The sequence below is a fragment of the Candoia aspera genome, chromosome 1, assembly GCF_035149785.1.
Source record: "Candoia aspera isolate rCanAsp1 chromosome 1, rCanAsp1.hap2, whole genome shotgun sequence".
Lineage (NCBI taxonomy): Eukaryota > Metazoa > Chordata > Lepidosauria > Squamata > Boidae > Candoia > Candoia aspera.
In genome coordinates this window covers 241,963,886-241,978,883 of record NC_086153.1, presented here as the reverse complement: position 1 = coordinate 241,978,883, position 14,998 = coordinate 241,963,886, and positions in this window count along the sequence as shown.

Sequence of the window (14,998 nt, the reverse complement as noted above, 5' to 3'; positions counted from 1 at the left end):
GTTGTTGTTATTTAAACTTTTAATAGATGTTTAGAAAGTTAAAGATACAAAGTAAGAAAAAACAACTATAGAGTAAAAATACTATAGAAAGCATAAGGTTTCTTCATGTATAGCATGACATTCTGACACTTCCAGTTATGTCTGTTTCTCCTGAATACAATGTAGCCTTCAAGGGTTATGTCCCAATCATGTGTGCAATCCCATCAGGTTTCAGTGATGCCTGACATCATATTTGTCTATATTTGGGTTAGGATTTCAATTTCTCCCTTTTTTTCCCCCCATATCCTATGCACTGCTGTAGAAACATCTGAGACTGTGAGTAGACCCCCCCGACCAGGTCTGTTGTTGGAGATTCCAGACAGTCTACTGTTGTGCCTCACCCTTTATCTCCTGTGTTTTGGCCCAGAGAAAAAGGTGATCATGTGTTACTGATATGGACTTCACTTTTACAAAATGAGATAGGCAGTATTAATATAGTATCACGGTACTAATGAACTGATATAAATCCCCCACTTCTGTGAATTCTGGAAGATATTGTTTAAAATATATTTATTTATGAAATAGTATATGAATTCAGGTTAAGTGTAAGAAGGGAAGTATCTGAAGGAAGCAAATCATGAATGAGAATGATTAAATACTATCTGTTTTTGCATTTTGATTTCAAATACATTTGTGTTTTAACTGACTTAGAACCAATATAAATATCTCTTATGGCAATATTTACTTTCTGCCAATTCACCTCCACCAAATACATCCCAGCATGAGCAAGAGCTCAGGAGAGAATGTGAGTTCAGAGCATATTTCAGTTTCAAGGCATGGCTTTTTATCATTGTCATTCCTCCTAAGGTCCTCATGGATTATTTTCACAGGAAACCTCCTCTCCTTATCTCCGTTGCCATTCAAGGATACCAGAACTTGCTGTATCAAAAGCTTCCTCAGCAGTTTAGCTGCTGCCACAGAACAGAGAGCTTCATGGTCAATACTGTGATTTTTGGGTGTCTGTTCCATGACTCCATTTGCTTGCTGGCACTGGCCATCGCGTTGCTCTGAACTGGCTTGATTCATACCCAGACACAGTCCCCCCAAGCAATTTTACCAAAGCAAATATATTATTGGGACTCATAATAGTTCACACTCTTTAATCAAACTAGCAAAACCTTTCTATATATAAAACTACATCATTCTTTTTTTTTATTTAAAAACGTCCCTTTTTTCCCACAGTAAATTATTGGATCACTGTAAAATTTGGCTATAAGGACATCGGGTAAATCTGACTGAGAATCTCTCCTTGTCTCATGTACATCCAGGTTACAGCTTCTGCTGGAGAACTAACATGTTGAAAGGAGCCATGTCAAACACATACAGAGATGCATAGCAAAGAAGGCCTAGTAAATAAAGCCAAAGAAAGACCTCCAGTTAAACTTCTGCTTTTATCTCTTAACCATCTAATAGAACTGCAGTGAGTTTGGGCCTGGCATGGAGTACAAGATTTCACCTTCTTTGATGTGGTTTTTTCCCTCAAAACCATAAAAATGCAGGGAGAGCCAAACCAAGATATCACACCTCCATAAGTGTCTCTGGGCTTACTGTAAGATTCCACTGCTTGTTCCAAATGACCACAGCCACTAATAGGTCCCAGCTCACCAAGATGCTTGGGCAATGAATAAGAAAGAGAGAGGTGTGCTGTGAGTCAGCCCCTCCCAAATGTCTAGCAGTGATGATCAAGGCAGACCTCAAACTGCAATGGGGAAGGAGAAAAAAAGAAAAAAAAAGAGAAGAAGAAAAGAAAAGAAAAGAAAAGAAAAGAAAAGAAAGAGAAAGCAATGGTTGTTAGATAGTGTGTGCTGTGGAATATCTATAATTTGTTAACAGCAGTCAACTTCCAGAAATGTATAGAAACAGCTTAGTCTTTGTACCCTAACTCCAAACTACGCAACCTAATTCGCACTTATTGCTAAACCAGGATTTAAAACCAAGGTTTGTTGAACAAATATCATGCATGGCATCCATGGTATATGGATCTATGGTGCTCTTATGCTAAGTTCAAAACAACTAATCCACATGACCAAAACAGTCAATGGGCATTATAGCAAATCCACAAAACAGGGTCAGTTCACATCTTCTCAAGACAAAGGCACCCCCATCAGCAACAAATAGCAGCTCAGGACACTTCTGGTATTTGTTACCTGACTGGGACTGGAGAAAGACAGTGGAGCATCCATCAGGTCAACATTCATTCATTCATTCCATTTGTACGGCTGCCCATAAGACCACCATTTGTTTTTTGTTTGCTTATTTATGCATAAGATTTGTATGGCCACCATCTTACAGCACAACTCTGGGCAAGTCCAACAACAATAAAACTACAAAGCCTTGAAACCATAGGTGGCAGTCCTCATTTTGCTGGGCTACATTATCTATTGATTTGCATAAAATAATAGCAACAACAGTAATAATCAATAGTGATATAAATCTGCCTGCAGTTTATGCATGTAGAGATTACCAATTATCTGAGAAAATATATCTTCTGTGGTGTAACAATTTCATTGGTACAAATTATATCAGATAAGGGCCTTAGTTCAAATGATACTTTAAAACTCTATTTACTCCTCAGCTACTAAAAAAAGTTTCTCCTGAATATAGCACAATCAGGGAAATGTTCTTTGATTCACCAAACAGAGGCATGTTTTCTTGCTCAAGTAGGAGAACATAACTGCTAGTGGCATGAGAGAAATGTAGTGGGAATTTTTTTCTCATGATGAAGAATGCCATGGTATAAATTTCTATGTGTTATGCAGCTACTATTTATCTACTATCTATTTATTACAGGCATTTCATGCTGCTTCACTCCACACAGAGATTAAAAACAACAGAGAAAACAGAGAACAACATCAGCCATATTGGCACAATCTTAGGACTCCCCCAAATGCTTTCTCCTCTCTGCAGAAGCTCATTGGGGAAGTGTGATCTGTATATATTGGGGCAAATTATTCCATAGGAGGGTCACCACAATCAAGGAAGTCCTTATTATGGGGTTCCTGCAGAAGGAACCTCTTAAGGGGAGGACCCCTCAATGGGTCCCCTCTCTCAGTTCTTACAGGGTGGCAGTTTTATTTTTGGGAAGGCAATCTTAGAAGTTACTAGGTCCTAGGCCATTCAGGGCTTTAAAGATAATAACCAGCTCCTTGAATGGTACCTACAATTGTAACTGCTTGACTGACATAACAAGCCGAAGCAGAGATGTTTTGAGGAAGGGTTCTGCAACACAGTCCAGATGGCTCAAGTAAGAGAGTCAATCTGCATACTTTAGAGCATTAGGCCAATGCAAATATGAAGGAATATTAGGACAGTATTTCCAGTTTACAAAAAGGAAAACAGTAGAGTAAGGATGAAAAGGAAGTGTGGAAAAGGAGAATGAGGGCCAAATAAATGCCATACATCAGTAGGAGGAAATGCACTTATATATGTGATCATATGCTTTGATTCAGTGTTGAGTAATTAACCACTGTATTAATGAGGGATATTTATTTCTTATTTCATTTGTATTCAAAATTTTGAGATACCGAACTACCCTGGAGGGCAAACTACTGAAGCAGTAAACTGAAGCAGAATTTAGGAATCTTGACTATTTGTGCAGCATAGAAGAGAGCTCTTTTGACCTCCATTTGGAATGTTGTTACCATAAAGAGATCTAAGATGTTTTCTTCTTTTTTCTCTATTTTGCCCATGTTTCTTTCTCTTCTCAGGCAGAATATACTAGTCTATACTAGGACAAGTTTGAGAGTATGAACTGGACCCTTTTATTGATGAAGTGCTCACTAATGTCAGCCAGAATGTTTTTTTTTTTCTTTTCTTCCTTTTTTTTGCTACAAAAAACACTGAGTATCTCAGGTGAGAGATAAAACATCCCTTTTCCAAGAGCAATGAAATATATGCATGCATATATGGATATATGTCAAGGACTAGAACATTTTGTCTTTTTGTCAAGCTTCTAGACATATCAAACACACCAAACTTCTAGACATGTGAAACACTCTGTATTCTAATGCTGATTCATAGTCTCTTCTCCTGTCTTATCTTTTAGAGACACCCTTAACAGCCTCTCTTCAACTTTAATCTTCCTCTGGCCAAAATCGAACAGAGATATGAAAAGAAGAAAACAACCCCCCAAACTGGCTTAAGGAGTTCATCTGCTACTTTGCTCTTGTGAACCACATGGCAGTCTCACGTGAATTCATTTGAGCTTGAACTCTCAATTACCTGGAGGAGAAGCAGATATGACTCACTGACCCATCAGAAGTGTTTTAAGCAGAGCTTGATGAAGCTGACCAGGTTAGGTCTGCTGGATGTCATTGAACATATGGCTAAGAATCTCAAGTCCTCCAAGCTTCCAAGCTGGCAGGGCTAAATTTTTAAAATGGAAATCCCCATGTTTATTAATCAAGGGGGACCACAAGCAAATGAAATCCTTACATTGAGTTTGTGGATGCAGATAACACTGAGGGTGGTGTTCTTGGTGCAGTCCCACCTTCAGCTAGAAGATCCGTTTAGGCTGCTTTTAAGGAAGAAAAATTAAGCCGTGACCAAAGAATCAGTCGCATCAGGTACAGTCTGCATGAGCAAAGGGTTGCTTTCTTTCATTCTTTGGCCTCTGAGTTTTGCCATGCTAAAGGAATGCCTCAGGAAAGGGATACGTGATAACATTTGCAAGGGCAAAGCAAAGCAGGTAGAAAATGCTCTGCTTTCCTCTTTCCCTCTTTCATCCCCTTCCTTCCCCCCTTCTCCCCACACACCTCAGTCCCATGCAAATCCAGCTTCCCCCTGGCAAAAATGTGCTTTCCGATGCTGCTGCCAGACCTCAGAAATGTATATTGCCGTGCTGGCCCCATTCGGGGAAACGGAGAGTGCCGTGCTCAACCGCTTCTCCTCATAGAGGGCCCCCTCATTTCTCCCTTTCATCTGAAAGGGGCCAGGGAGGAGGGGGAGAAAGAGACCATTCCACTTTCGGCCCAAATCCAATAACTATTGAAGCAAAAAGAAAAGACTCCCATCAATTTCAATGGGCCCTGGGTCAGGGCCTTTAATCTTTATTCCAAGATTAACCACATATGAAGAAGGTCAGCTGTGAAGGGGGAAGAAAACCCCAACCATTCAGGCTTTCAGCCCCCAATCATTTCATAGCCTACAGAGAGCCCATCAAAATCTCCTTGTCTATGTTGCTTTTGAGATTTCCTCTTAGTATGCAGGGAGGCAGATGGGAAAGGGGCATAAAGGAGGGTGAGCAGGCATCTTCTGCTAAAAGCACAGAAACCTTCACACTACCATTTGCCATGACACAAGGAGGGGAGAAGTTGCAACTCTCTCTCTCTCTCTCATTTTCTCTCTCTCTCATTTTCTCTCTCTCATTTTCTCTCCTCTTTCCCTTCCCCTCTTAAGCTGGTATTGTGAAGCAGCAGCTCCGTGCCAGCCCCGCATTCAGTCTCTGATCTCCCTCAGCTCGCATTGGGGCAGCCCGTATTTGCACTGCTGGCTCCAAAGCAGGTGGTGGGAGACTATGGGAAAACATGTTTACACACTCCTTGCACGTCACGGCAAATAGTGTTATGAAAAGGGTCTGTGCCTCTGAAACAGCTGCTTGAAAGGCAAGGGGAACACAGAAATACCTCTTGCCAGGGGAAACGACCAAAAGATTTTGGGGACCAACTGAATGGCATGATGAGGGAAGAATAAAAACAAACCACCAAATGACAACCTATATGCAGCACTCTCTAGACCCTGATCTACGCACACACATACACACATATCCACAATGCCTCTTCTCTTTTGCATAAGTGGGCTGAGCTGAGCATTTTCAATTTTTATCCCCCAATATACATTGTAGTATATTTGTTTTGTAGTATAGTAGTTTCTCAGCAGCAGCAGGGTTCATGGAATAGGGATCCCAGCATGGGAATATTGTCTTTGCTTAAACCATCTTGTTTCAGAGGCCATTCTGATTTATATAAGACATAGGTATCCATGGGGGCTAAAAGACAAATGACCAAAGGTGTGCTGGGACACCACAGTGCAAATCCTGTGACTTACATACTTGATCAGACATTGGGACACAAGTATGAAAGTCGGTGGTTTGAGTTGTGATGTCATGATACCTGTTTTGTCATTTTTTCATCTTTATGTTTATTAGTAGATGCCTAAGAGATTTGACCACTTCAGCTGAAGGTGTTCTCCTTAGAAAGCCTGTAGCTTTTTACTACATTCTGCCATTAGTACAATCTCTCTCATTATGATTGCTATTAGAACCAAACATGGTTTCATACTTAGCTGGCTCAAAACATATCATTTACATGCATAACTCTATAAATGCCAAAAAAAAGCAATCTTCAGACAACCCTTGAACTATCTAAAGACCGCATCATGTTCTCCCTCAATTTTCTTCAAGTCAAACATACTCCTTTCCTTCACATTTCTGTCTTGTACTTGTGATTGTCTTCATTGTCCCTGCCCAAATCCATTCAATTTGCATCTAGAGAGTTTCATCCCAAAGAATGACTGAAGAGGGCTCTGAAATCACAATATCACCCTAGCTCTCTGCTTTGTTGTTTACTACAGTCTTATTCCCAGCTGCCTTCAATCTAGACAGCATAGAAAAAGAGAGAGAGAAAAAAAACCTTCCTCATCATCCATCCACTCAGGCTACAATGTCTACAATGTGTCTCAAAACCCCAAACCTGTTTTCCTGATTGCAGATAGCCAAAAAAGCTGGTGCCTCTTCAACCCCTTGGAGATGTGGTTCTTTTCCTCATATGTATACACATTTTGTGTTGGAAGGAAACAGCTTGACTGCGCAGGCTCCCAGTCCTTTATATTGTCACTTGAGAACATCATCCCCATCCCTTGTCATCTGAACCTCAGTTGGCATTTTTATGAAAAATGCTAAAAATTGCCCCACAGTGCATTTTTATGGACTATGGAACATAAGAGACTGCCTTATATTGTCAAACCACTGTAACTCTGTATTGTCAGCACTGACTGCCATGCCTATCCAGTGTTTCAGTGAACAGGAGTAGCCTGGGAAAAATCTTAATCCAGGAAAACAGGAAGGCATGAGAAAGAAACTCAAGATTGCTCTGCCTTGACTTTTTTTGGTATAAGAGGAAGGGAAGGCTTTCAAAATTCTATTATGATGGCCTAGTATATATAATTAAAACATAGTTCTAGTATTTCTTGTGGTGTCAGCGTCCTGATTTGGTCTATCTCAAAAGGGTTGAGTTTATATAGTCATAGAATCCCAGAACTAGAAGGGAACATTTAGACTATCAAATCCAACTCCCTCCTCAATGTAGGAATCAACAGATGACTGTCCATTCTTTGCATGAACACAATTGGCTGAATCCTAAATGAAGTTACTGGAGATTGAACCAGTGACCTTCTGCACAATAAACCTGTACTTTAAACACTAGGCTATGACTCTAAGATAAAAGGATTTTAAGAAAATAATAATAATCATTTTGGTTTAACATTAGACAGAGAGGTTAAATTGCTTTGTTTTCTTTATTTCAGATCAGAAGTCAGCACTCATGTTCAAAAATATTCTTCAATATGTTAATTGTTAAAATATTTTGCTCCATTCTGTATTAGTAAGTCAAATTTAAGTGTTCTTCTCCTTTAATTATAATCTTTAGTTTCTTCTAGGTCCCTCTAGTGTCCAACCTTCAAAGTCCCATCCTATCATTTTTTTTTTAAGAATTCAAAACAAAAGTATTTTCCTATGGGAAGGATTCTTATAATTAATTCCAAAATCTTATTTCAAATTTATCTGGACCCTTACTCCATTTGTAACTTTCTGAAATCAGTTTTAATCACCCTTTTGCTGTTTATTCTAGAAAAAAAAATTAAACTTGTATTTAAAACTTCTTTCACTAAGGATTGAAGGAAACTCACCCAGTGCTATAAAACTTGTCAACCAAAGGTTCCTAACAGCTGAAAAGCGGTTAACAAGCAATTCTGAAAATTATTAGAAAAGGAAGTATGCAAATCCAATATCCTTAAAGGTGCCAACTGGAGCATCTCAAGTCCTCTCCTTGTCTGGAGAAGAATTACAAAGAATTGGTCTACTCACTGGCTCTTCATTCTGCTGCAGTCATCAGCTTCACTACAGTTTGCTATGTCTTCCCCAGAAGTCCAGGAGTCAGCACTCATGGATGCCAGATTTCCCACCAGATCTTCAAGGGTTGCTTAGCCCCAAATGAAATGTCCAAAATCTTAGCATCTTCTCATGATGTTGATAATTATTGTGGCACCATGCATAGGAACACTGACATCTCATGAAATTTTCTTATCCCCCAGAAAAAAGTCTTGCAATTTTTTTCATTTGGAGAGGGAAGCAAGGATGCCAAAGCTGCCATGCAAGATCATGTGAAAGCACTTGGGCCATAAAAAGGTTGTCCACCCTTGCTTTAGTTAATGTAATTTAAAATGTGATATTCATCAAAGGCTCAGCATGCAATTGGGCTAAATTATTTTAAAACCCATATAAGCATTTTCCCTCAGTGGAACTTTGCCCTGGTAACTGCATTCATGTAGTTTCTTAGCAATATTAGAGAAATGGTTTGTTATTACCTTCTATTTCCACTCTTAGTCAATGTGCTGGGATTTTCAGGTAGTCCTCCAACAAAATAATAACTAGGGCTGAGTCTATCTAGTTTTTTCAAGATCAGCCAGATTCACTTAGGTGCTGCACCAGCAGAAGCATGCCATATGAGTAGGCTTTGATAGGCCCCTATAAAACCCGTTTTCAAGCATGGTGATGAATGACAGAAACAAAAGAAACCTGTCATAATACACATAAAGAACATTTTTAAAAATGAAAATGCAGGAAAAAAAATCTAGAAGCTTGACATTCCACTAATATATCAGTACGAGAATGAGAGTATTAATAAAACATGAAAATATTCATCTGTCATGCTCAAAAAATAATATAGCAGTTCATTCCATGTAGCCTTGGACAAGATACAATTATCACAAGAATATTCTCATTCTGAGTCAGGGTAAGCAGGCTAATTAAGACAAAAAGCATCTAACCCAGGTTAGCTAAGGTGTTTTGTTTTGTTTTGTTTTTACCCAGCACACACAAAACATAATTCATCAAAAGTGTGGTATGTTCTTTTCACTCTCCCATTAAAATCAGGAAATCATCAACAAATTAAAACTAAGTTATATCCCAAAAATATGAGTTGAAAAATGAAATGTGACCTATTTTAGCATTTGGCCATCTCATGCTTGCATGGGACATCATGGAGATCCCTCATTTAATAAAAGTGCTTCTGTCTCATGCCCAGTGCTTGAAATAATGATGCACAAACAGTTGTGGTGTAACTTGTTGGAAAGATCTACTTTCTACAATAACATCTTATAGAAAGATGTAAATCAGTTCATCCAATTGGGTATGACATTTGACGCCACCTACTGGAGCTTTATGACTAATCCTTATTTTGTTATTGAAGAAAGATTTTGATTTCTAGTTTTGGCACTGACAGATGAGGAAGGTCTAGTTGCTATAGTGTTTCAACACTGGATTTCTAAATCCTAATGCTGGGATAGCAAACTTAGCATTTACATCTGGTTTACAAGTTTTCTTTGCCTCTCAGTTCCAAACCAGAGCAGTATGGGTTGGAAAGCAATGATAATTTATTGTATTGCTTCAGCATTTCTCTTTTATGCAAAGTAAGAGAAGCACTTTTTTTTTTCAAAAGCAAAATCAGCTTGTTCTTCAACTTGGAAGTAGGAAAAAAAAAAAGAAGAGTGCTTAAAAAAAGTTATCTCTTTGCTCATTTGAGTCTAACAGCACTGTATTAATAGTGACTCTCCATATAACTCCAGGAAATAGAAATGATTTGACCTAATACAAACATGGGAAGCCTGTTGCTCTTGCTGAACCATAGCTCCCAGTATCTTCTGCCAAAGCTATATTGACTGGGTCTGGGGCAATTTGCACTTAAGCAGCATGGGGGGAGAGGAGACATCTCTTAGTATAAGCCAATATTAGGTAGGGAATTATTTCAAAGTTGACATCCAACATTGTTGGCCTCACTCAATACTAAACTTGTTTGGGCCACTTAGAACCAACAGGCTTTTAAAACTGCATTTATCCATTGAATCATCATATATAAGTGAACAACAATATGCTATCTTGCCCAAGGAAATGTGACAAATTGGCAAATGTTAATCACATCCTGATTAATAAATTAAACAGCTGACTTACAATTTTCATGGCCAGAAAAAATCTGTAGAAGTTTGAATGAGTATCAAATGTAGAATATATATACTATGATGCATCAGATATAAATGCTTCTTAAAAATTCCAGAAGAGTACAAGTTTCCAGCTAATAAATGACAGATGGTGGGGATCTATAGTGTCATTTGCCTTAGAGCAAAAACAAAATTGAATGCCTAACTAGAATTAGGGTGCTTGAGGAAAGAATTTGTTGTGAATTCTGATGCAAATTGACTTAATATGTACTGCCTTGATGAATGAATGAATCGTATATATACACACACACAGACACATACACACAGATATGTACCCACCTGGATGGATGGATGGATGGATGGATGTGTGTATGTGTGTATGTGTATGTGTATGTGTATGTGTGCGCACGTGCACACATGTGCACGTGTAACGACCCTGGTTATGAGGATGCATTTTTCTTAAATGCATACAAAAAGAGTTTCTTTCACTAAAATATATATTACAGCAGCCTTTCTCAACTTTTTGACCCTGGAGGAACCCTTGAAATATTTTTCAGGCCTCGGGGAACCCCTGCACATTCAGGCTCAAATATAGGCCAGAAGTTACAAAATTACTATATTCGTTTCATGTGTAGGCCTGTATATATGCATTAACAGTGTTCTTAAACTAAAAATAAAGAATGAAATGTACCTCTTTAATGTGAAGTTGCCCAGGGTTCCATGGAACTCTGGTTGAGAAACGCTCTATTACAGTAACAAATTCACAATGTATGTGTCTGAATGCATCAAACATGCATTCAAATATAAATTTATATATGTACCCTCATAACATAGATAAGGATTTTTCCTATACTTTTCCCCACCCAATTCCTTGTGGGTCTGTCCCAACAATCCCCAAACCTTCAGCATTAAATGATCGTTCACTTAACTCTCACTAGTGAATTATTCATATAGATAATATTGTTGTTTGTATGAGCTGCTTCTAAGTCATCCTCTTCCCTTCTACATCCCAAGTCACACTTGGCCTACTTATCTTCTGCACGCCAGTGTTCACTCTATGCAATGATATTATTTGTCTGCCATACTATTTGTCTACCAACCACCCATCCATAGGTTCCATTTTCCCTTTTACACATTTGCAGTGATAATCTACAATCTATTCTTCTAGAAATGCTTTTATCTCAAACCCAAGTCCGTAAACATGCACAATTCACACACAACATCCACTGTATTCTGTACACGTCTAGAATTTCCATGATACCTTCTCAGTAAAGACAGATCTCACATTATTACTAAAAGGATATAGTCGATGACCAAGATTGATTGATTTGTATTATGCATTTAGAAAACTTTTATTTATTGAACACTTTAATGAAGATATCTAAACCAGTACAAAAGAAAACATGAAAAAGAATAAAGCAGAAGAAAAAATTGTAAATAGTTAAACACGTTGTATATAGTATATTATGTCACATTTAAAAAACTAAAGTCACTATTAAATTTGAGTTAAAAGTGAATACCAAGAATACCATCATGGTCAACCCAATGTAAATCACTGAATGGAATAGTAACTTCAATCCATTATCACTAAGAATCTATTCTGATTTAGGTATCTCATAAAATTGAAATATAATTCTATACATAGGTAAAGTCAAACTTTGGATGTGGTACAAACCCATACATCAGATTATGGTGTAAGAATGGTTTCCAGACTGAGCTGAATTCTATGTCAGATTTACTTTTAAGGTACAAAGTTATTCTAGACATGGAAACAAACTCCCCCAACTTGATTAGCCATTCTTCTTTGAAAGGATCAAATGATCTTTCCTGTAAGAAGCTTATAGTACCCTTATACCAGTTTTGCTATATAAAGCTAATTCAGTATACTTTGAGAGGATGTATGATTTGGTAAAGTTTAATAAGAATATCCTATTGATATCCTGCATTTAAACTGACAGGTCACATCCAATAAGTATGCTTAGCTTCATTGCTTTCATTAGTCTTAAGCAACCTTAATTCTGACTTTATTATAGTTAAAGGGAGAAGGTTTGCCTAGTTTCAAATGGACCTTCTATGAAACCTCTTGTAGGAAATCCCACCCTGGGGTTGTTAATTCCCTCCTCTTGAATCCTGCACTGAAATGATAGATTTGTAATATTTATTTATTTATTTATTTATTTTCTATCCCACCTTTATTATTTTTTATAAATAACTCAAGGCAGGAAACATACCTAATACTCCTTCCTCCTCCTATTTTCCCCACAATAGCAACCCTGTGAGGTGAGTTATATTGCTAGAACATAATGAGATTTATACCATCATCCAATCCTCACTGTGGTAATATATCACTAATACCAAAAGTCTTACTGTTGCCACACAATGGTTTAGTGGTACTATAATTGCTACTGCAGAAATCCTCAATATAAATTGGATCAGATTTTACAGAAATAGAGGGGTTATTTAGCTTCTTTCCTGGCCTTTAATTTTAAATATGAGAAAAGTATCCAGAACTATGCAGGTAAGAGCTGTCAAAAAACTAACATTAATAGTTCCTAGGGATCCATCTGAATTTAAGAAAAACAAAATTCTTATGACTTTTTATTAGTATAATAGAATTTTGTTTAGCAGCTTTTTACACACTGTATTGTGTGGTCTCCAATATTACTAGAATGGCACAAGAACAAGTTCTCAGTCGAATGACACTACTCTAGATTTTATCATTTAATGGATGGAGAAACTGAAGAGACCTATGTTCTGATGTTATACTGGAGAAGATGCCAGTTTAAATTTTTTTCCAATATAACTTTCTAAAAGCGTTCATATTTGTGTTGTGATTTGTATGAAACTGGAACATTGCAGAAAATATGTACAGGGCACTTTTAAAAAACAGGGCAATGTTCCAGAAGCAATGCCACAGAAAATGTATTTGTTGCCATCCCACTGACGGACTGATTGAACACAAACAGCTTCTTAAATAGCAGAACAAAAAAGAGAATAATCCATGATTAATAGGTTGCACCTTCTTCTGGAAGAATAATATGAACTGGTTTATGAGAAAGTGGGCTGATAAAAACTGGAAAGCAACTCAGTTGAAGGTATTTCTCTGAGTCTTATATCCAATAGTCAAAATGAAAATAAGAAGAAAGGAAGAGGGAGGGAGGGAGGGAGGGAGGGAGGGAGGAAGGAAAATACAAGCCTGAACAACTGCAAGCAGATAAAGCTTCCTTCACACTAATCATTTTCTTTGCTATTGATACTGTTTGTTCACGCCCTGATTTCATATTTACTTATTGTTGAACTCCAATTCCCATCAGCCCTTGCTAGCATGACTAAGGATGTGAAATAATGAGAATTAGCCTTATCTGGAGCTCCAGACATAGCATCCCACTGGCTTCATATTGTTACTCTAATCTGCATGTGTCATTGATTAAAATTGTTGCACAAACCTAGATTTTTACAGTTTACATTTTTACAAATACATTTGCATATAAGAAGAAAAATGGATGGATGAGACCACCTCCTATCCAAAATATGCTCTCAAATACTGTCAAATACACAAGCTTACAGATGTGTAATACATGTGTAATAATTAACTTTAATGTAAATATAATAATTACAGTTACAATTTGATTTGGTGTGGTAAACCAGTTATAACTCCACTTCCACTTCCATGTAACTGCAGAAGAATGCTGACCACCAACTAGCCAGAGTGAGGCATAGCTTTTGACAGTAGATGCTGGAGTGGTTTTACCAGCCATTCCTCCTTTCTTTCTCTCAGAACACAGAGTTCTGTCTTGTGCTACAAGCCTGTCCTGCTTTCTCCAAAGCTAACTTGCTATCCTCAGGTGTGGTGGAGGACCCTGATGTATTGCCTGTACCAAAGTAAGATTTCTCTGTCCCTCCATTTGGTGTTTGCCCCTGGAATGGGAGAGATTGCCAACTTGTTGAGCCCTTTGGAATGTGATGGACATAATAGCTGGACGTTTCAATCTAATCCATCCTGAACTGGAAGGAAGCTCCGCAGAAAATAAGGAGAACTGTGTCAGTCTAGCTGCATTTAATTCTAGTGTCATTGTGTCACAAGCACCCAGAGAAAGATGGAGGAAGGAAAAGAGAGCAGCTTGGGCAATCATATATATAGCCTAGAATTTGTAGCGGCATTTTATTTCCCACGAAGAAAGCAGTCTCAATGTGGCAAAACAGCATAGCATGTTTGGAAAATCCATGCTTAATTTAGTGGCAGCCAAAGAAACAATTTTGTGATTTATGGTCAGTTCTAAATGATTTTTCCAAATGATACCACATTTCTTTGCTATGTTCAGTTTCATTGTTGTTGTTGTTTTCAGAATCAACATTCCAATTCTTGGGCCAGGACCACAAACTAAAGATTCTGATTATTTTAGTGAGAGCTTAGGAGTTTTGTGACGCATGCTCCATGCTCCATATTGGCAGCACCACCACAGAATTAATAATTATATTCATACACTATGTTATAAAGAGTATCACATGGAAATCAAGTTTGCAGCAATCACAAGATGGTATTTGGTGGAGATTCCTTACTTGGCTTGACTGACCATATGAGATGTCCTGTTTTAGCTTGGGATCTTTAGAAAGCTTGTCAGCAAATTTCACTTCATATCTTACCACTCTTGGCATTAGAATATATCACTTTCAATGCATCTATCTCTAGATATAGAGATACAGATATAGAGATAGAAAAGTATAGTTGTATAGATGTCCCAGCATAGGA